Below are 21,336 nucleotides of genomic sequence, written 5' to 3'. Positions count from 1 at the left end.
TTATTAAAATATCTGATTCAACACCAAGAAAAATATTATAGCCCAGTCCCACTTGTGACTACAGATGTATATGTTCTAAATATCATTCCAATTTATAAAATAGAATGAAGCAAAGTTAAAGTACAATAATTAATTATGAAAAAGCAAGAGCTCTTCCCTAATGCAAGGATAGTTCAATATCAACAAATCTCTCCAATACAATGCTTTATAACAGTCACCTAAAGTAGGAAAAGATTAACAGTAGAGAGTAAAAATCAACAAAATAAAATTCAACTAGTATTCCAACTGAAAAAAGAAAGAAATCTAAGCACATTTAACCTAAAAAGGTGCAGAAAGAAAATACTTATATAAGAGGAATACCCTACAAAATCATATATATATATGTATGTACGTGTGTGTGTATACATTATATATACACATATATATATTTATTTTGAAACCAAGGAGTTGAAGAGACAAGGCAACCAGGTGATCTAGATGCCAGTGGGTAACATGCCTCCTTACAGAGAAATAGGACATTGCTTTCGGCCATGATCATAGAAAAAGGAGTGTAGAGTCATAAAGGCAGATAAGAAACAGAAAGAACAATGGTGGTTGCCAGAGGCTCAGGTGTGGTCAAAATGCAGAGCTGTTGTTCAATGAGAAAAGAGTTTCAGTTTTACATGATGAAAAAGTTCAAGCTCTGCTGCAAACAATGTGAATATGGTTGATATTAATGAACTTCAAGTTTAATAATTAAGATTATAAATTTTTGTTAGGTGGTTTTTACTGCAATGAATTTTTTTAAATTTTTAAGCAGATTAAAGAAACACTAAAATTTTAACAAATTCTTAAAAGCTGAATGCAGGCAAGTAAAGTCACTTAGTATCCCATGAGATACAAGGACACTCCACAGCCACTCACCTGCTCTACTGCACAAGCCTCCTCCAAGTGCTAAGACAAAGACTGTAAAATTTAAAATTTAAAAACAAACAAACAAAAAAAACACACCAAGAAACCTAAGAGAACCCCCTTTGGAAGTGCTGACATACAGGTAAGGATCAGCTAAGATCCCAGACTCCACTATCAACTCAAGCAAAAGCTATCAGCCACAGGGACAGGGATGGCAAATACTTCTGCCCCATCCAGGCAAAGGTAGAGTGCTGGTAGAGGGAAAAAATGATATCTGCTCTTATGAGAGAGAGAGGGAGAAAGAGACTAAGAGAGACCCTCTGTCTATACTTTTTCCAAGGTCCAAATAATAGCAATTCTGGGTGAGCAATAGGAATCACACACATCTGACCCTTGTACAAAACACCAGGAAAACCTCACCCGCTTCTGTAGTAAGGCAGTAAACTCACTTAAGCCCAGAATTCTGTAGGTGACACACAAAAAAGGTTGGCCATACTGATGGAAGGAAAGGGAATACCCTGGAACAAAAGCCTGCCACTGATAAGACGTAGAGATGTAGCTACCGCAAGAAGGGACAGGCATTCTGATAAATGTCCCAATTCAGGGACTTAAGTACACCAGGACTGCCTAAGACTGCAGATGGTGTAGGGGAACTAAAACTCCACCCACTCCCCATCCACAATTCCACTCAGACTAGAATAGAGACTCAAGCACAGAAAGAGGCCCCTTGTGTCACTGGAGTTGAAGGCTGGCTGAAATTGAGGGTATAACAGGAACACTGAGAAGAAAAACTCAGTAGCACTCCAAGTCTCCCAGAAGTCTCAAGGCAAAAGCAATGCATTTTTGAGGGAATCTGAAGTCTCTAGTGACGTGACAATTCAATAACAACAAAAAATCAATAACTCAGTCCATCTACTGACCAAATTGACACACCACCACCCCTTCAGAGACACTAACAACATGCAGACTAAGAGGCATGTCCATTTCTTACATAATAATTACTTACCTCATCTTTACTGCTGTTTTATATATAATGTCATCCCGTCAATAAAAAATCAAAAGCCACAAAACAAAAAAAGTTACTCATTGTCAAGGGATACCGTCATCAACATAATTAGACCCTGAGATGACAAAAATGTTGAAACTATCAAATTGAGACTTTAAAATAATTGTGATAAAAATTTAAAAGAATCTAAAGAAAAAAACAGATAACATTCATCAACAGAAATTCAGCAAAGAGATGAACATTTTTAAAAAGTGATATAAAAATGCTATATAGGTAACTTTATATCAAAGATGAATTCTTTCACTGAGCTTACAAAAGACTGAACACAGTATGGGGAATTAGTAAACTTGAGGATAGATCAACAGAAATTATTCAAACTGAAAACTGAATGGGGAATGCAGCCATCTGCCTAAGATCCAGAACCTATGGGACAATATCATGCAGACTAATATGCTAATATAGTCCAGAAGGAGAAGAGAAAAAGGGGGCAGAAGAAATATTTTAAAAAGATAATGGTTATAAACTTATGAAAAGTCATTAGACTACAGATCTAAGAAGCTTAGAGAACCCAAAGCAGTATAATTACAAATAACACACTTATGCATTTCACAGTCAAATTGTTGAACACCAAAGTCAAAGGAAAAAATCCTGAAAGCAGCCAGGCAGAGAGAGAAACATTACATGGAGGAAAAAAAGTTCAGAATGCCAAAAGACATCTCTTTAGAAACTGTGTACACTAACGGATAATATAGCAACATCTTTAAATGGGAATGAAACTATCGATCTAGAATTCAAAACTCAGCCAAAACAATTCAGAAACAAAGGCAAATAGATTTTTTCAGACAGGCAAGAGCTGAGAAAAGTCACTACCAGCCGACCTGTGCTATAGAAAATATTAAAGAAATTTCTTTAGGCAATAGTAATATGATACTGGATAGAAATGTAGAACACAGAAAGAGAACCTTATAACTAGAAAATACAAAAAACAAAAACAACAAAAAAAAGATTATTTTTATGATTTGCAATCCCTATTAAAGGTAATTGTCTCTTTAAAGCAAAAATAGTAATTGGAAATGTATGGCTTATAACGTGTATAAGTAAAATATATTAAGGAAATAGAATAAACAATGGAAGAGAAAAACAGCATTACACTATTGTAAGATTCTGACATCATAAAGTAATACAATATCATTTGAAGACAGACTGTGAAAAGTTAGTGGTGTATATTGTAAACCCTAGAGTAATCACTAAAATATAAAACAAAGAGATGTAATTAATAAGCCAATAGTGGAGATAAAGTTCACTACTGTAAAATAATCCAAAGAGCATTAGAAACAGGAAAATAAGGGCAAAGAACAGGTGAGTCAAATAGAAAACAAATAGCAAGTTAGTAGACAGAAACCCAATCATATAAAAATGTTTACGTTACATGATCTAATCATTGCAGGTAAAAGTTGGGGGAAAATAAGATTAGAATAAAAAAGTAAGACTCAATTATAGTTGTCTATTAGGGGAAAAAGAGGGATGTTATATGATGAAAAAGGAATCAGTTCATCAAGGAAACATACAATCCTAAGTAAGTATGTACCTAATAACAGAACTTCAAAATATATAAAGCAAAAACTGGTAGAACTGAAAAGAGAATTAAACTAATTCACAATTGTATTTAAATATTTAAACCCTCACCTCTCTAATTCTAACAGAAGGAGACAAAAAAAAAAAATCAATTAACAATATAGATGGCTTGAAGAACATTATGTTTTTAACTTTATTTTTACTGTTGATACTACTACAGATGTTCCATTCCCCTCCTCCCTTTGCCCACCTCCATCCAGCCCCCATGCTCCCTTCCCTCTGGCCATCACCACACTGTTGTCCTGCCTGTGTCTAGGGGTTATACATATATGTAATTTGACTAATCCCTTCACTTTCTTTCATCCAGTCACTCCACCTCCCTCCTTTCTGACAGCTGTCAGTCTATTCCATGTATCCATGTGAAGTACATTATTAACCAGCTTGGTTAATTGACACTTACAGAATATAAAACAAATTGGAACTTATAGAATGCTCCACCCACCAATGGCAGAATACACTGTTTTCAACTGTACATGTAACATTCACTAATACAGGCCATATTCTGAGCAATAAATCTTAGCAAATTCTTCAAAAATCAAAATCAGACATCCTTGGGAAATCATGGACTTGAACTAGAAAACAATATCAGAAAGATATGCAAAGTTCCCAAGTCTCTGAACATTAAAGAACATAATTCTAAATAATCCAAAGTCAAAGAAGAAATAACAATGGACCTCAGAAAATATTTTTCACTGAATGAAAATTTAAAAGAGCAGTGCTCAAAGTAAACTTTGTAGTAAAAATTACATCCTTACATGAGAAAAGAAAGGACTCAAATCAATATTCTAAGTTCCCATCTTAAGAAACTAGAAGAAAAACAAATTAATCTTATGACAAGCAGAAGGAACGTAATAATAAAGGTCAGAAATCAATGAATTAGAAAAAAGGTAAAATCTTAGAGAAAAGAAATGAATGAAACCAAAAGCTGGTTCTTTCAAAAATCAAAAAAATTGTTAAACCTCTAGTTAGAGTTATCAAGATAAAAACAGAAAATGTACAAGTCACTAACATCAGAAATTATCAGTGCAGATCCTACAAACATTCAAAGAATAGAGGAACTTGAACAACTTTATGCCAATAAATTCTATAATGTGGATGGAAAATGTCAATTCCTTAAAAAACACAAACTAAGAATCTCACTCTTCTGACAAAAAAACACAAACAAACAAAAAACCTCTATACACAGATGTATTCTCTGGTGAATTTTTCCATACTTCTAAGGAAGAAATAATATAAATTCTACACAAAGTACTCCAAAAAAACAGAAGAGGATCTAACACCTCCCAAATCATTTTAGAAGGCCTGAAATACCCTGAAAGCAAAATCAGATAAAGACATTAAAAGAATAAAAATTACAGACCGCTATCCTCCATGAACATAGATATTTTGTTGACATTCTTAGCCAAGTATTAGAAAATCAAATACAGCTATATACAAGAATATATTAAGACTAATTAAGACTTATACTAGAAATAGAAGTCTGATACGACATCAAAAATCAAACAATACAATTAGTTCACTATTATCAACAGACTAAAAGAGAAAATCATGTTACCTCAATCAACATAAACTAACCAAAAACCTATATTTAGAACTATATTAAAGAGGAAACAACCATTAAAAATAAAGAATCAAAATATTTTTGGAGTAAAAAATAAGAGACAATCAAATACACATTTCTATTTGAAGAAGGACATTCCATAAACGTGAACTGAGATAGTATCATGCACAAAAAATAAAATTAAAATGCTAATTGTCCCAAGATTATATATAACTTAATGCAATTTCAATTAAAATCACAACAGGGTTTTTGTGTACTTTTGCCCAGGAATGGTGCAATAATGGATAAAAATATTCATTAAATTTGAACTTTATTTACATGTCTGAAAATATCTAAGAAAATTATTTGAAAGAGAAAAAAATCTGGTAATAAAATTGGATATATAAGAATATAAGATATGACAATTGTGGTATTTATATTTACTGGGAAAACAATAGATTACCTTAAAAATGGTGCTACTGCAATAAACCAGTTATGCATCTGACAGTAAATAAAAGCAGAACCCCTCTCTTATACCACACACAACTAAAAATTCCAAAGTGGAAAGAAAAATTAAATCTAAGTATAGGATATTACATGTCTACTTCATCAATGGACAAAACCTTTAAAAAAAACAAAAAAAACAGAAACCAGTCACAGAAAATGAAAAAGAATCAATTGTATAAAAATTTAAAATGTTATATATCAAAAGATGACTCTTGAACAGGTAAGAAACAAAACATCAGTTTTGGAAAAATTATTTGCAATGCAGGTGTCAGTCAAATGATTAATAGCTGTAATATATAAAGAACTTCCACAAAAGGACAACAACCAAATGGAAAAATAGACAAAGACTATAAAAGGGCATTTCTTAAGGATGAACAATTCCAATTATCCTACAAACACAGAAAAAGATGTTAAAGGTCACGAGCAGTCGGGAAATATTAATTTATAGCAGCAAGGAGATACCACTACACACAACAATCGGATTGGAAAAGTGTCAACTGTTGGTGATGGAGTTTTAGGGAAAGGGTTATTGCCAGCATTACTGGTAAAAACATAAACTGCTGTAGCATTTTTTTCTTTTTCAAAGCAATGGGGCAACATTTTGAAATGGTAATTCTACCCTGGGAATCTATCCCACAGGTCCTCAGAGTATAGATATAAATATGTTTATTACAATATTGGTTTTAGTGGCAAAAACTGGAAACGAAGTATTACCCATCAATCAATTGATGGTTAAATTGACTATGAAATAACCATAACTTGGAATATTATGCAACAGTTGGGTTTTTTAATGAATTAGAGCTCTAGCAGCTGGGTGGAAAGGTTTCCCTTAGGCAGTATTGAATGAAAAAAGTTGGAAATAGTTTCCAAAAAATAACCCAATTTTTGCAAGCAGTGATCAAAAACCCTTATGCGAATGTGTGTTGTTAACACTTATAATATGGAGAAAAATATAAAAGGACACATAGTCATTCTGATGAGATGGGTTATAGGGGGATAGAATGCTATTTCTGGCTAAAGGAAGAAGAGGAGCCAAGTAAAAAAGAGAAAACAAAGTTCACTAAAAAATAAAGCTTAAGGTCTCCACAAGTGTATACATACTTTTATCAGTGAGATATATTTGCAAATGCTACCCAAAAAGTGAGTTACTGCAAAACAATGCTTATTTCCTACAGATTGTAAATTGTGTTCACTCAAAAAACTAAGCCATAAAAGTAGTAATAGATCCGCATTTAAATACCATAAGTAGAAGCACCCTGTAGTTGCTAAATGGGATGCTGTCCCATTCGTGAATCAGTTAAGCCAATTAGATCTTCAAAAAAAATCAATCCCAGCCGGCGTGGCTCAGTGGTTGAGCATCTACCTAGGATCCAGGAGATCAGGAGATCACAGTGCAATTTCCAGTTAGGAAACTTGCCCAGGTTGTGGGCTCCATTCCCAGTAGGAGATGTGCAGGAGGCAGCCAATCAATGACTCTCTCATCACTGATGTTTCTCTCTCTCTCTCTCTCTCCCTTCCGATTTCTGAAAATCAGTAACGACATATTAAAAAAAAAAAAAAAAAAAAAATCACATGCTTACATGGAAAAAGCTTCTCTGGTAAGATTAAAAATACTTAAAAGAGGCTAAACCATAAACCTAAAAAATATCTAGGGTATTATTTTTAGGTACATTAAAGACCTAAATGAAAAAAATAAACTAATTCAGAATATGCCAGTATGGCCCTTCCTGTGGACTTAGCTGTGCTGCTTTTTCCCTGATCTGCCTATATCTTAGGACAAAGAACATGTTTTATTTACCTTTGGATTCTCAGCACAAGCCCTGGTACATAGTAGGAGATGAACCATCTCCCTAATTTTCCTCAAAGAATTATGGATGCCTCTAATTGCACAGTCTCTTCCAGGATTGATTAGGTTGGTATCTCTGGACTGATATATATGAGGTGTTTGATTGTTTTTAATGTACTTTTAGAGTGCATTTTGGAAGGAGATAAGAATTCACCCAATAATATTCAATGAACATCTCATATGAGCTAGATACTAGATGGTGGCACCCCTTGTGCGGTGTGGACTTTCAAAATTTTGGCTTATTAAGACTAAGTGAAAGTTAGGAAGAAAGCATTGGAATGAAATGAAAAAAATTACTGGTGCTGGAACTTAAGGTTCTAGTTCTCACTCTGCTACCTTCTAGTTGTGTTACCTTCACTTGACTTTAATTTCCTCATCAATAAAATGGTAACTTGTCCAATCTACTTTATAGGATTGTCAAGATGAAACTAAAAGCACTCTGTACACCACCATGCACTTAAGCAATTTTTTTTCTAGCCCATACTTCTCAAGTATTCTAAGCTATTTATAAATAAAACACAACTGCTTCAGTATAGTCCCAATATACTCAATAAAGAACTCAGTGTGCAATAACTCCATCAGTGCTCTTTATAGACTCATTAAGTTCATTTCTTTCTTGTTATACAATCTCAAAATAAAATATTTTGTGTTTGTTTAAGTGTCCTGTGTTTATACCTAAAGTAGAAAAGCTAAGGCACATTCCAGAGGATTTCACTCTTTAAATATCTAACCAATTAAATGTTCAATTTCTTTCTAAATATCCCTTCAAGTAACACCTCTGATAAACTACAATTGACTCTGACCTTCTATAAAACTGATTGATTTTCAAGTTTTCCTTCTAGTGTTCTTCTGTGTGTGTGTGTGTGTGTGTGTGTGTGTGTGTGTGTGTATATAATTGTATTCCTATATTTGAAGATTTTTTTATCAAGGCTAAAATTCACATCATTTCTAAATAAAATATCATACATCAAATCTCTTCAGCAATATGAAAAAATTTCATTAGATAATATTACATAAAGGATATCCTTAAAACTTTATTAATCAATCATTATTGTTTTTGTTTTGCCCAAATGCATTCCTTAAATGCATTATAACACTTTATGCCCTACTGTCCAAGTATATCCCAGGATTTATTTTTGGAAAAGAAAATTTTTTCATGATATGGCAAATGACAGAAGTTTAACCAAAACACCATAAAGTCATCAGCTCTAAAAGATAACAGAAAAGTAGTTGTGAAATCAATCACCACAGTTGCCAAAATACCTTTTTAATTTGCTTCCTTCCACTTGCAGGTTTGCTTTGCTTTTCTATCAAAATAAACTATCTCCATGAAGAATTTTTGCCAATCCCTGAAACCTTTGGTCTCTGAGATAGAAGCAATTTTCCTCATGCATTTTGTTTAAAGGAACTTACAGCACTTGGTCCATTTATCACAAATTACTGTTATAATTTTCCACATAAGTCTTGCCTCCCCTACTTGATGTTCAGCTCATTAATGATGTCCTATCTATTTTCATATATGATTCCAGATACATGGTAGAAACTAAATAAGTACAGGTCAAATGGATAAGTAGGCATTTTTATAGAGATAACATATTTTTATTACTTTTATTATGCCTCTGACTTTAATAGCTTTATCAAATAGCAAAATGCATATCGGCCGGAATTCACTGGTTTACTATTACCACTGTGGAACATCCTGTAGCAGTTGCCTTCTAAAATTTGTTGGATTAGGTCTCATAATTTGTTTTAGTACGTACATTAGCAAACAAATAACTGGCTTCTGTATGAAAATAAACATTCTAGTCAATGTATTCTAGTAAATGTAGTATGTCTATGCAATAAATTATAGATTATACTGACACATGTAGATTATATTGACACACTACATCTACTAGAAAAGCTCTAAACACAGTATTTGTATAACACTCTCACTTTTTTGCTCTACTCTATAATAAGACTAACTCTGGAAAATCTATTTAATGATGGAGGGAAGAGCAACACAAGAGAAGTTGAAATGCTTTCCAGCGTTAGAATCTCTGCTTTTTTATTTTATTTTAATGTATTTTTTAAATATATCTTTACTGATTTCAGAGAGAGGAAGGGGGAGGGAGAGAGAGTGATAGAAACATCAATGATGAGAGAGTCGTCCTGCACGCCCCACACTGGGGATCGAGCCCTCAACCCATGACTAGGAATTGAACCTCGATCTCCTAGATCATAGGTCGCTGTTCAACCACTGAGCCAAGCAGGCCGGGCTCCAATCCCTGCTTTAAAGCTAACTGGGTATTGACCACATTATTACTTTGGTGAAAATCTGTTTCCACATCTATAAAATAGATACCAAAATACACACACACACTCAATAAGTATTCTTTAATAAAGAAGGTAATCTTTGTGTGTGCACTCCTGAAAACACAACGCACTCCTGAAAACTTGTTCAAAACTCGATTATGAAAAGACTCATTCCCAGAGACAAAAGAAAAATTATAAAATCTGTAATTACACACAGTATTAAATACTGTCATTAAAAATAGATGTATAGCACTTTGTATGTTTTGTAGTATATTTTTCACAATTTATCAGCTTAACTCCATTAAGCATTTTCAGTAAAGATTCACTTTTCAACACACCTAATGATTTCTTTGCTCAATTGTGTATCTGGATAAAAAACCCTGTTTCTCATAACTAAAAGGAGCACTTTCGTTTTCCCTTTTTTCTGTTCATTTTGTTAATGAAAGGCTAAAAGTAAAATTTTCAAATATTTTTTCAAATGTGGCAAAGTCACAAGGCGGGGGAGTTGAGAGTGATGTCACTTGGCAGACAACACAGTCACACAATAGCTAAAAAAAATGCATTCATGAACTGATATTCATAAGTCAAAATTCAGTGCGTAAAAGGTACTTTAGGGGTCTCAACATATAATATTCAAAGTCTCAATTATCTGATAGTCAGTTACACATATCTATTTACTAAAGTACATATAAATAAACTAATACATGAAAAGCACAGTTCCTAACTTCTGTATTATAGTATCATCGAGCATTCAGTATGTACAAGGTTCTATGTACTAGATGCTTTCTGAGCATTACCACAATTTGAATCCTCGAAAAAAATTCTGTAATGTTGACATTATCTGTTCTTGTTTTTGTTTTTATTTACCAGCGAGTACATTAAGACTAGGAGAATTAACTTGCTCACTTAGCTAACAACTGGTTAGAGGTTTCAGATCCAGCACTGACTCCACAAGGTTTCATTTTGCAAGAAAAAACATTTCAGAAAAATGTAGTGAACCGCAGAATGGCTAATAGAGTTGAATATATTTTGCTAGAGATAAAAAGACTTAGGTAGGAAATGACCGTGATATTGGCATTGAGCTACTGAAAGGATTATCATATGGAACTGCATTTCTCAATTTGTTCTTTCACTAAGTATTTTAGCGCTATATAATCAGTCACTATATTGGGCACTGTGTTAGAAGCCAGGAACGTAGCTATGAAGAAGATTCATTTCCTGCTTTCATGGGGCCTATTATCGGGAGGGGACAAGGCAAATCAAGAAGCAATTAAACCAGAAATTGTGCTATGGAGCCAAAGAATAAAGACTGGAACCCAGCACATTCTTAAAGCAAGGAATGATAAGGGGTCACACAAAAAGTGATGTTTAACAGTGATTGTTATAACATGAACAGGAGTTAGGCAAGGTGTATGTGTTGCATGAAAAGAGTATAAAATGAGTTATACTGCTGAGCTAGTTTGAGTTTATTCTTTGTTCTTGTAAGAATAGAGTGTTTAGCCAAGTTTGAAAAAATATTTATTTTTGTTTCTTAACTGGAGAAAATGTAGCATGGGAGGAATTATATAAATTAATATTGTTCTTAATTTTCTCAAATTTTGTAGAAATTTGAGATATGTACGTGGCAGAAAATTGCATATAAATAAAATGTGTTCAGTAAATTTTCAAATACCCACCTGAGGTCTCTATCATCTACCTATTTTAATTCTGCATATGTTGTGCTGCAACAACTTTTGAGTCTAACCAAGGGACTCTAAGCCATAAATCAGACATAGCTTAATCAACAGAATCTTGGCTTAACTAGGGATTTGCAGTTCAATAAACTATTCTAATTTATAGTACAACAGCACAAATTTAATGATTCTATTTTAAAAAAAACTAAGGGCATTTTAAATTACCTGTTGATAGAAGTTTTAGTTGACTCATTAAAGAAGTAGCCTAGAGGTTTACAATCTCTAAATAATCACCGTTGATCTTTATTTTCAATTTTCTGTAAATGATCGTGGGAACTGTATTTTCATGTATTTTTTTTTCTTTTGAAAAGCACAGATACTTCACCTGCTTTATGTAATGTTAATGGCAATTTATATGCCAGCTACATAGGAACTTCTTAAGAGTGACTTTCTCAAGGTCATGGAGCAAATCTCTGGTTAGACAGGAATGGAATTCGTGACCTTTGACTGCCAGAAGTTTTCTACCCACACTCGGAAATTCCTTCTCCCTAAGTGTAATTTATATGCTCACTTTGAGAGCCTAGAAAGTTCAAGTCTTTTAGGGTAGGGGGTAGAGAGTAGGCAGGGAGTAGTTTTCCTGTCAAATCATTTGCCACACCACTACTTCACATTTTTACAAAGTAATTTTTACCCACATTATCTCATTTTACCCTTATCACAGCCCTGTAAACTACACATTATTCTTCCCATTTTATTGACTCAGGTTAAGAAATTTAACCAAGATCATTTAGAGTTAGTAAGCAAAAAAGTCCTGACTCAAACTGATTTTTCTGCCACTGAAATCGGTCCTGAGTCCAGTATGTATAATCTTAGCAAACACCTAATACTGAAATGAATGAAGGTTTTCTTTACAGTTGTTTATTTCATCTTGGTTGTCATAAGGTACTGGTTTTGGGGGGGAGGGGCGTGTTATTTCCATGTTTTGTAATGAGTTTGTTAATCTAAAAAAAAGCAAGAATCATATTACTAAACATAGAATTTGAAAAAACGAACTTTGTGTGTTTCCCTCTTTTTTATATAAGTGTGTGGGGGCTTTTCAACTGTAATTCTCAGTCATAATGTATATGGTAGGGGGATATGTACAAATATAGATAAAGGATATAAAAACACATTCATAAATATTATATATACAAACATATATATACACATATGTAAAATGGTGAATATATGTATACATAGTACATACATACACACCATGCCAGAAATTATTGTGAAAAGCCATACACACTTTTGCTTTCCAAGGTTTCAGTACCCTCAGTCAAAAACACATGGAACATTCCAGAAACGAACAATTAATGTTTTAAATCGTGTGCTGTTCTGAGTAGTGTGATAAAATCTCCTAAAATCCAATTCAGTCCTGTCTAGGACGTGACATCCTGTTGTCCAGCATATCCACATTGTGTATGCTCCCCACCCTTTAGTCACTTAGTAGCCCTCTAGGTTACCAGATCGACAGTTGTGGTACCACAGTGCCTGGGTTCAAGTAACCCTTTTTTTTTTATTCCTCACATGAGGATATTTTTTTCCATTAATTTTTAGAACAAGTGGAAGGGGACAGGGAAGGGGGGAGAGACAGACAGGCAGACACTGATATGAAGAGACACATGGATTGGTTGCCTCCCATATGGGGTCTGACCAGGGCAGGGGATCAAACCTGCAATGCAGGAACGTGCCCTAGACTAGGATTCGAACCCACTACCCTTTAGTGATGATAGTAATTCGGATATGCCACAGAGAAGCCACAAAGTGCTTCCTTTAAATGAAAAAAAATAGCTAGATGATAGATAATAGACAGACAGACAGACAGATAGGAGAAAACAATATACAAGGTGGTCCATTCAATCCACAGTTTAAGGCATCCATTGGGGTCTTAAAACATACTGTATACTAATAATCATGGTGAATATAGCACTTGGAACTCAATTCCTGGGTATACAGGCCAGCAACTAGTAATAGGGGCAGCTTCTATAGCCTCTGATGGGGGTAGGAAAACTATTCCAAAGCTCTCCCATTTCTTCCCCCTCTCACCTTCCCTGCAGCAACATAGCAAGTAGCAAGGGCTTTCTGCTAGTCCATCTGTACCTAAATAGCAATGCTGTTTGGACCAGTCCAGTTATTATACTAATAAATATTTTAAAATATATACCATAGAATTAGCAACAAAATAAAAGTACAACTTTAAGGGGGGGGGGGGTAGAGGAAGAAAGGCCATACTAGGGCAGAATTCTTTGGGTGTATATCCTATAATCCACTGCCAGACCAAAACAAATTTTTATGGAGTAATATGACTACTCAAGTAGCCACTTTTATGACAATAAACACCCAAAACCGAAAAATCCTTTTGTAACATAATTACTGAGAATATATAGAGAAAGTAACTATTTAATCCACAGCATGTGTTCTCCACCACAGAACTCAAAAGCTGACATCAGATGGGGTGTGGCTGGCCTAGGCCCTGAAAATGAATTCTGGCCAGCTGAAGTCAGACAGTCCTCTGAGCAGGCTTGGGATCTAGAAACCACTAAGGAGGTCTCATAGAGAATAAGGCTCTTGACCTTCTGGGCACAGGGCAAGGCCCATCTGTTTACATGCATTTTGATTTTGGGAGGGGTGACTGTGGTGGATGAGTTAAGGCTGTGGTTATAGGGTGTTGCCAGTGATTTAATTTTAATATTTTTACCCTTACATTTTGTACATACTTTAAGACTGAAAGCTGTGCATAACTTGTAGACCAAAAAACAAATAAATATGAATTTTAAAATGGAAAATAAACTAACATTGGGCAAGACATAGATATTTCCACTCTAGGATCATGTAGTATTTTCAAAATGTAAATGATAGAGGTAAGCTACTGAAACCTATTTTAGGAATTATTTACGAAAATGAAAGTTGTTTTCTAAATGAAAAAGATAACCATGGTGTCCATTCTAAATGAAACTGTTTGGGGATTTTTAGCTCTTGTTCATTAATCAATATGGAAGCACGAGTTGGGAAACTTATCTAAAAAGAAAGAATAACTTTTCAAATGAGTTGGTGCCATTTCAAGTTTTGTACAATAAACTACTTTGTATTAATACATAAATCAACTACATCTAGATTTATGAATGTGACGCTCTAAGAATGTTTCTTTCACAATATAAAGAAAACAAACTGTTTGACACTCCCATTTTAATGTCATTATTCTATTGTTAATTTGCATAAATATGAAATTCCACACTTACATTTTGTACAATGGTGAAAATATCCAGGACCTTTATGTATTCGCTATTTAACAATATCACTTCACTGATAAGGTTACTCAATGCCAGATTAACCAACACTGGCTTGAGTTCAAAATGCCCTCAGTATAGGCCTAGAGGCCTAAGCTTAGAGATACACTTATCTGTCTTTGAAGAGATTTAAAAAAACAACAACAAAATTATATTTAAGACCAAATTATTTCATTAAGTTGGTAACAGTCTGCTTCATGCTATGACATCTAAAACTCACTCTGAGTCTATTAAAGTCCATGTTTACCTTTCACAGGAGGTGGGGAAATAATCCCCAAGGAACATATATTTTTAAATGACCAGAACGCTATCGCTATTATATGCCTGATCTGTGCTCTTGGGAATGACCATCAAGCATCCTCGTCTGCTTTTCTCTGAGCCAGGGGAGAGAGAGCACACCAGGGTTTGCAATCCCTTCCCTTTCTGTACACACATAGGCTGCAGCTGTAGTAAACAACCACCAGCCAAGAGTTGCTAAGGTCAAGGTCTCAAATGCTACACTAGGACCAGTTTTCTCCCAAATGACATTCAGTTGTTGAAAAGGAACTTAGTGGAGAAAAAAAATACTAAGGGCGCATTAGCACAACAATTTTCATTCAATAAATTAGTAATACAAAGCATTCTAAAATAAAGTTTAGCTGACCATAGTGTCTCTTAAATATGCATTAATAAATCACTGAAGCATTTCACAAATAAACTGAAACCCCTCGAGAATGTTTTGTTTACCAGACACAGCTTTATTAGTTACACAGTTTTAGTTCAAAAATTATGAAAATTTTATGTGAAAACATTCCAAATTTTATTAGCTTAAGTATATTTCATAATAGTTAGGAATTAGAAGGTAGAAGAATAAACCTCTTTCCTAAATACATTACAAATTTCTGCCAATTTTGGTATCCTCAAATTGCTCTCTTCTCCAACTCAAAGCAGCCTAATATACTCCAGGTAGTCTCCAGATTGAGCAGTCTGCAGCGATAAAGAATAACTTATGCAACTGAAATGTTTGTCCTTCAACATCCTATTTCTACTAAGCTTCTACAGTTAAATATTCCCTAGCCTAAAAGTACACCCCTTTATCATATCCAATTCCTACGAATTTTTTTTAAATGTAAACACATTTGAATGAGGTCTGCAAATAGCACAACCAGGGTTGGTTTTCTTTTTTTTTGGGGGGGGGGGGTACTGTTTTTATTAAATGCCAGTTCCAAAGAGCATTTCTTAGAAGATTGTATAAGCCCACTTTTCACAGTGACCACTCCTATCCCCATCACAAGCTGCCGCCTGTAAAAAGCCACCAAATTTATTTTAAAGCATTTACTCATCTAAACAACTCTATCCTCCAGTAAGAAAAGGGTATGCAGGCGCTAGGTGGGTTTGCAGAATGACGTGTGTTTGATTGGCAGGTGTCTACCGAAGCCACTAGATGCACATGCACTAAATGTAAATAGAGCTGCTCATTTCCCTGGTGTTACAGGGAAACTGAGAGAATACTAAAGCTGATTTCAAAGAAAATATCCTAGTGCTCTGCCGAGAATTCTATTAGCCGGTGAAATTGCTTAAAACAATCCATATAGAACCATACTTAAACCATCTGAACAGTTAAATTGGAGAGCTGACAATATTAACCACACAAACTGTTTATCCAGATTACACATTCCGTTGTACTAATACTCTTTAACGCAACACAGTCAGCTTTTTATCAACCGAATTAAGGCTCTTACTATTAAAGTATGCAAAAACTCAAAGCCAGGGTGGAGGGGGTTGGGAAGCTGCAGGGCATATAACAAAGGAATTGGTACTTTTTCCAAGCACTGGCCTCAAATACACTTCAAAACAGAACTGTTGAGTGCACCCCACCCTTTTCCCCAAAGATAAAAGTTTTCAAAGTTCTAATAGTCAGTTCTCTACCCAACAAAAGCAGTATTGATTCGCCCCGTAGGGGAGCATCTAACAAGAACACCAACTAAAGTCGCGGAGGTCAAGTCCGAGTCCTCGGAGCGAGCTTCTAAGGCAAGAAGTGGCTCCCAGGCGGGCCAGGCAGGCTTCCGGGCCGGGGTGGACGTGCAAAGTTGCCCCTTGTCAACTCCGGCCAGGTCCCCCGTAATTGAAAATAACAGCCACGGGGCAGCCCCCGGCTACTTCCATGAACGAGGCAGTGTAGCAAGTGACAGTTACACATCATTACGACCAGAGACAATAATGAATGTAGCACCAAGACCACTATTCATGCCAGCAGTGTCATCTCTGCCTTAACCCCTTCCCCTCCACTCTCTCCAGCGCACACCCACAGCCCACGCAGCCCCGGTGCGGCAGCTATTCACCGAACTCGCTCTATTCTTGGGGGCAAACTACTTCCACCAGCACATACCCTCCCCCCCCCCCCCCCAATTCAGCCCTGGTGTTTTATTTCTCATCTTTGGCAACTGTCAGGAAAGCACTGCAACCAACAATTCTACTAGGGATAGAAAAACATTTGCTTAATTCACGTTACTTGATAAGTTATTTTAAAATATACATATATATATATATTGGGGAGGGGGGCTCCTCCTTTCTTCTCCACGAATCCGACGGGCGTTACTCGCTATGCGATAGCATCGCCCTCCCTGGGCCCCCTCCCGCTTCCCAACACTTTCCCCCTTTAAGAACACAGACCAACCAAAATGATTTAACTTGAGCGGATGACAGAAGGAAAATAAAACATGTTAAGAGAATACGGTCTGATTTGGGATGGCAAAAAAAAAAAAAAAGAGAGAGAGAGAGAGAGAGGAGGGGGTTGTTTATTTTGATAAGAAACGGAATCGGCACAGACCTGAACAGAAGCTGCAGAGCAGGAGAAATTGTTTTCTTTCCCTCACCCAGAGTCCCCCCTCTCCCTTTCTCTCTCTCTCACACACGCGCGCGCGCACACACACTCACTCGCACACACACGGCGTCACCCGCGCACACTCACACGCACACTCGCACACGCACAGGCAGAACCTCTCAGCTGCTCTCTGCAGTTCTCAGGAAATGAATGGGGGGCAACCCAGGGAACTGTTGTACTTGCAAATGACTTACCCGGATCACATGATGCGCTAAATGTAGGGTGGGCCGGTGGGTGGAGGCTGCCGAGACGCGAGCCGGGTCTAGCGCGGGGAGCCTCGCCAGGCCCGCATCGAATTACCCCGGGGCCCAGCCGAGGGGGTTGCAGGACGCCGCTTCTCCTCCCTCGCAGCCCGCAGCTCAGGAAACCGGAGAGGCGCGGGGGGGCTGGGAGGTGGGGCGGGGTGAGATGCGGGGGGGGGGGTGAAAACACCAAACCCCCAAACAAAAGAGCTCCGGGTCCTCCTCCCCAGAAACAAAGCCCCGCCGCTGCGGGCGAGCCCCGGGGTGGGGCCGAGGGCGGGGGCGGCGGCGGGGAGGGGCTCGCTCAGCAGGCGCTAAGTCGCTTTATTGCCATAAAATGGGGCCCCCGAGCCGCTCCGCCCGAGGATTAGGAGGCGGGCTCTGAGTGTGATGGTTGAAATCCCCTGTGGGAAACTAACCCCTCCCCGCTCGCGGAGGTAGAAGGCAACACCCACTGCCCGGCCCTCGCCTCGCCGCCCGGGCCGCCCGGCTGGGGGTGGGTCCGCGGCGCCTCCACCCCGCCCCACCCCGCCCCACCCTCGCCCCCGCCCCCAGCCTCCGGCCTCCGCCGCGCTTCCCTTTCACCTGCACCACCTTGCTGCGGCGCCCAAAATAACCCACACATGGCCACCGAGCTTTGGGAGCCGCCAGCCCAGGGGGGTCCGCGGGGCCTCGCAGCGGGAGGAACCCCCGGATTTCAACTCGCTGGGCGAGGACTCGGCTGAGCCGCAAGAAAGTCCCCTCTTTTGTGTCAGAGCGTGCACGGCGGCTTTAGGGAGAGAACTCGGAGACAAATAAAGCGCGGAGCCCGCACGGGCCCCCCTCTCGTGCCCCCCCCGGGCGGGGGCGTGAGGAGGGGCGCGGGCGCCCGAGCTGTCCCCGCGGCTCACCCGCCTGCAAACTTGGAAAGGTGTGGGCGGAGCTGGCCGCGGCGGCGGAGTTGGCGGCGGGGCGGCTCGCGGGGCCCGCCCCGGGGTGCAGGGCTTCGCGCGCGCGGGGCAACAATAAGGTCGGGTAGGGGCCGCCCGGGCGCACCGCAGCCTCGCCGCGGGGGTGCGCGTGAGGGTGGGGCGGGCGGAGGGCTGGGCGCGTGCGGGAGAGGAATCATTGTTTGAGTTCCGGAGCGAAACACGTTGCGAGCGAGGCGGGGGCGCGCTCGCTCCCCGCGCTTCACCTGGGAGGGATGGATGGGGGCGAGGCGGAGACGCTCCGCTTCGGAGCCCGGGAGTAGGGGCGCCCGGCAGCGCTATTTAGGAAAACAGGAGAACTTGCAGGAGGAGAGGGAAGCAGGGGCTGCAGACCCCTGCCGAGGCCGCGGGGGCTGCGGGCAAAGGGGAGTCTAGTTCCCCGCCTGCGCCCCAGGAGGGAGCTCCGACAGCTGGGCGGCCCGGAGCAGAGTCCTCGACGCCTTAGCCGGAGACCTCTCCCGCCCGCTTCTGCGCCCAGGGGGACAAATCCGCGGGATTCTGGGGCTGCAGAGAGGCGGCGGCGGCGGCACGGAGGGCGCGGGGTCAGCGCGGCGCGGAGGGTGGGCGGGGGTTGGGGAGGAGACCCGGCGGGAGGGGGGATGGGCTGGACCTGCGCCAGGTCCCCCAGGGAGATGGCGTGCGCCACTCTCTTGCCAACCTAGGTGAGCGCGCCGGGGCTCCCAGACGGGCAGGACACCCTCGCACGGTGCCCCTCAGCCCGCCCCGCGTGGGAAACCGCCCCTTGGATGAGAGCCGCGAAGGGAAAGTTTATGTTGGGAGAGAGAGATGTGCAGTAATGTGACATGAAGTGGGATGAGAAAAGAAACGAGGGAGAGGCCAAGAAACAGGAAATGAGAGCGAAGGAGCGAATTCTAGCCCGGAGAAAGCCGCGCTCTACATTTCGCGTGGCGTTTCCCAAACACTTGGGAAGGCCCTGTGCGCGTGTGATCAATGGAAACAAAGGCCGCGCTCGGCCTGGTGCGCGCTCGGCCTCCGGCCACGGCCTGCGCGTGGGGAAGCTGAGAGAGGTGTCGGGCCTGGAGGGTGGGACTCCACAGCCCACCTCCAGTCCCGGCCCGATGGGTCAGTGGGCCTGTCTCACAAAGAAAACAGGATTGTCTCTGACCTGATCCTCGGGTTTCGAAGAACAGATGAGATAAGTGTGAAAGTGCTCAGAACTGTGGACCACTCCTTAAGCGAAGTATCCTCAGAGGGGAAAAGCAGTGGGAGCGGGAAGGCGCTGTGCACCCGCCTCGGAAGACGTGGGTGGGGCAGGGAATTGGGAGCACGCGAGGAAAATGGAACCTGGAGGCTAAGGGGGGGGGGGGGTCCCGGGGCGTGGGTCTCGGTTCCAGCGAAGGCAGCTCCGGACCCCGCCCGCTGGGCTGATCCTGGGGACCCGGTAAACAGCCCGTTAAGCGCCACTACATCGGGATAGAAGCAACGTGGAAAGGACAAGTTTGAAAACGGTAGAATATCAACCAGTGCACGATATTTAAACGAAACACTCGCCTCTACTGGAAACACCGTCCTGCTTGCCTCCGGGTGGGGCAGGGAGAGGAGGAGAGCGACGGGAGTTTAGCCGTGAGAATGGAGGGGGCTGGAGGAGGTGTCGCCTGGCAGCCCTTTCTAACCGCTCTTTCTCTGAGCTGAGTGGCCGGCTGACTGTAAGTGTATTCTGCAGCCAGGGCTTCTGCACTTGGAAAACATTCCGAAATGCACCCTCTGCCTATGGCATGGGCACCGGATACATAAGTAGAATGGTGAAAGATAGAAAATAAAGTACAAGGATCTATTCCAGAGGGACAGGAAATGAGGGGTAGGGCAAGGTGGATACCCAGAATCTGAATAGTGTGGTTAAAAGAAGGAAATACATCAGTATTAGAGGAAAAAAAAAACTTGCAGATTTTTAAAAAGAATGCAAATGTCAATAAAGGCAACTCCCCCGTATAAAGAACAAGAGAAAGAAGAAAGATACAGGTTTAAAAGTGAGAATCACTTCATTGTGTCAACTGGGGTGGGTGTGGAAGAGCAATAACAATGCAAGAATGAAGAACCAGGTATATATTGGAAGTTAGAGCACTGGAGGACATTATGTGTGGGTATGTGCACCTGCGTACGGGTGTGCATTTCCAATTTCGTTCGTATATCTATATAGAACTTAGATTTAAACAAACTAAGGTGTGAACACAAGGGGAGAAGGTAGGAAAAAGTACATATACCTTGGCAAGAATATGTGCATATCTTTATGTTTAATTCTTTCCCTTCTATTGCATGTGTGTGCGGGCATGTGAAAAATCAGAAAATGGCAAAATTATTTTACCAAGAATGTAGAATTCTGGCCGCGTAAAAGAATATGTTGAAATTACAGAATCATAAAATTTCAGTGTTGAAAGTAGCTGTTGAACCCACTTCCGTCTATTTAAAACCAAGTTGATTTGGGTTAAAGATGGCCCGTTTCCCTAACTTTATATATTTCATTTACTTAGTCATTATTACTGCAAATACCAAAAGATAGAATTAGGAAAGAGGCTGGTATTC

General features: G+C 39.6%; 1 protein-coding gene across 4 annotated transcripts in view; it reads right to left on the bottom strand.

Moving 5' to 3' along the window:
• Positions 1-17,990, bottom strand: part of KLF12 (KLF transcription factor 12) — a 387,098-nt gene extending 369,108 nt beyond the window's left edge. For 3 of the 4 annotated variants that reach the window (XM_087814298.1, XM_016216445.2, XM_087814300.1), the window contains exon 1: positions 17,780-17,990. The gene's annotated coding sequence lies outside the window, so the exon portion shown is untranslated. Of the gene's footprint in view, positions 1-17,531; positions 17,722-17,779 lie in introns of those variants that run through there. The other variant, XM_087814299.1, reaches the window with a different exon arrangement.
• Between the last annotated feature and the right edge of the window lie 3,346 nt (positions 17,991-21,336).

This window comes from Miniopterus natalensis, chromosome 2, assembly GCF_054644295.1.
Source record: "Miniopterus natalensis isolate mMinNat1 chromosome 2, mMinNat1.hap1, whole genome shotgun sequence".
Taxonomy (NCBI): Eukaryota; Metazoa; Chordata; class Mammalia; order Chiroptera; family Miniopteridae; genus Miniopterus; species Miniopterus natalensis.
This window is presented reverse-complemented; position numbering and strand designations above follow the sequence as displayed.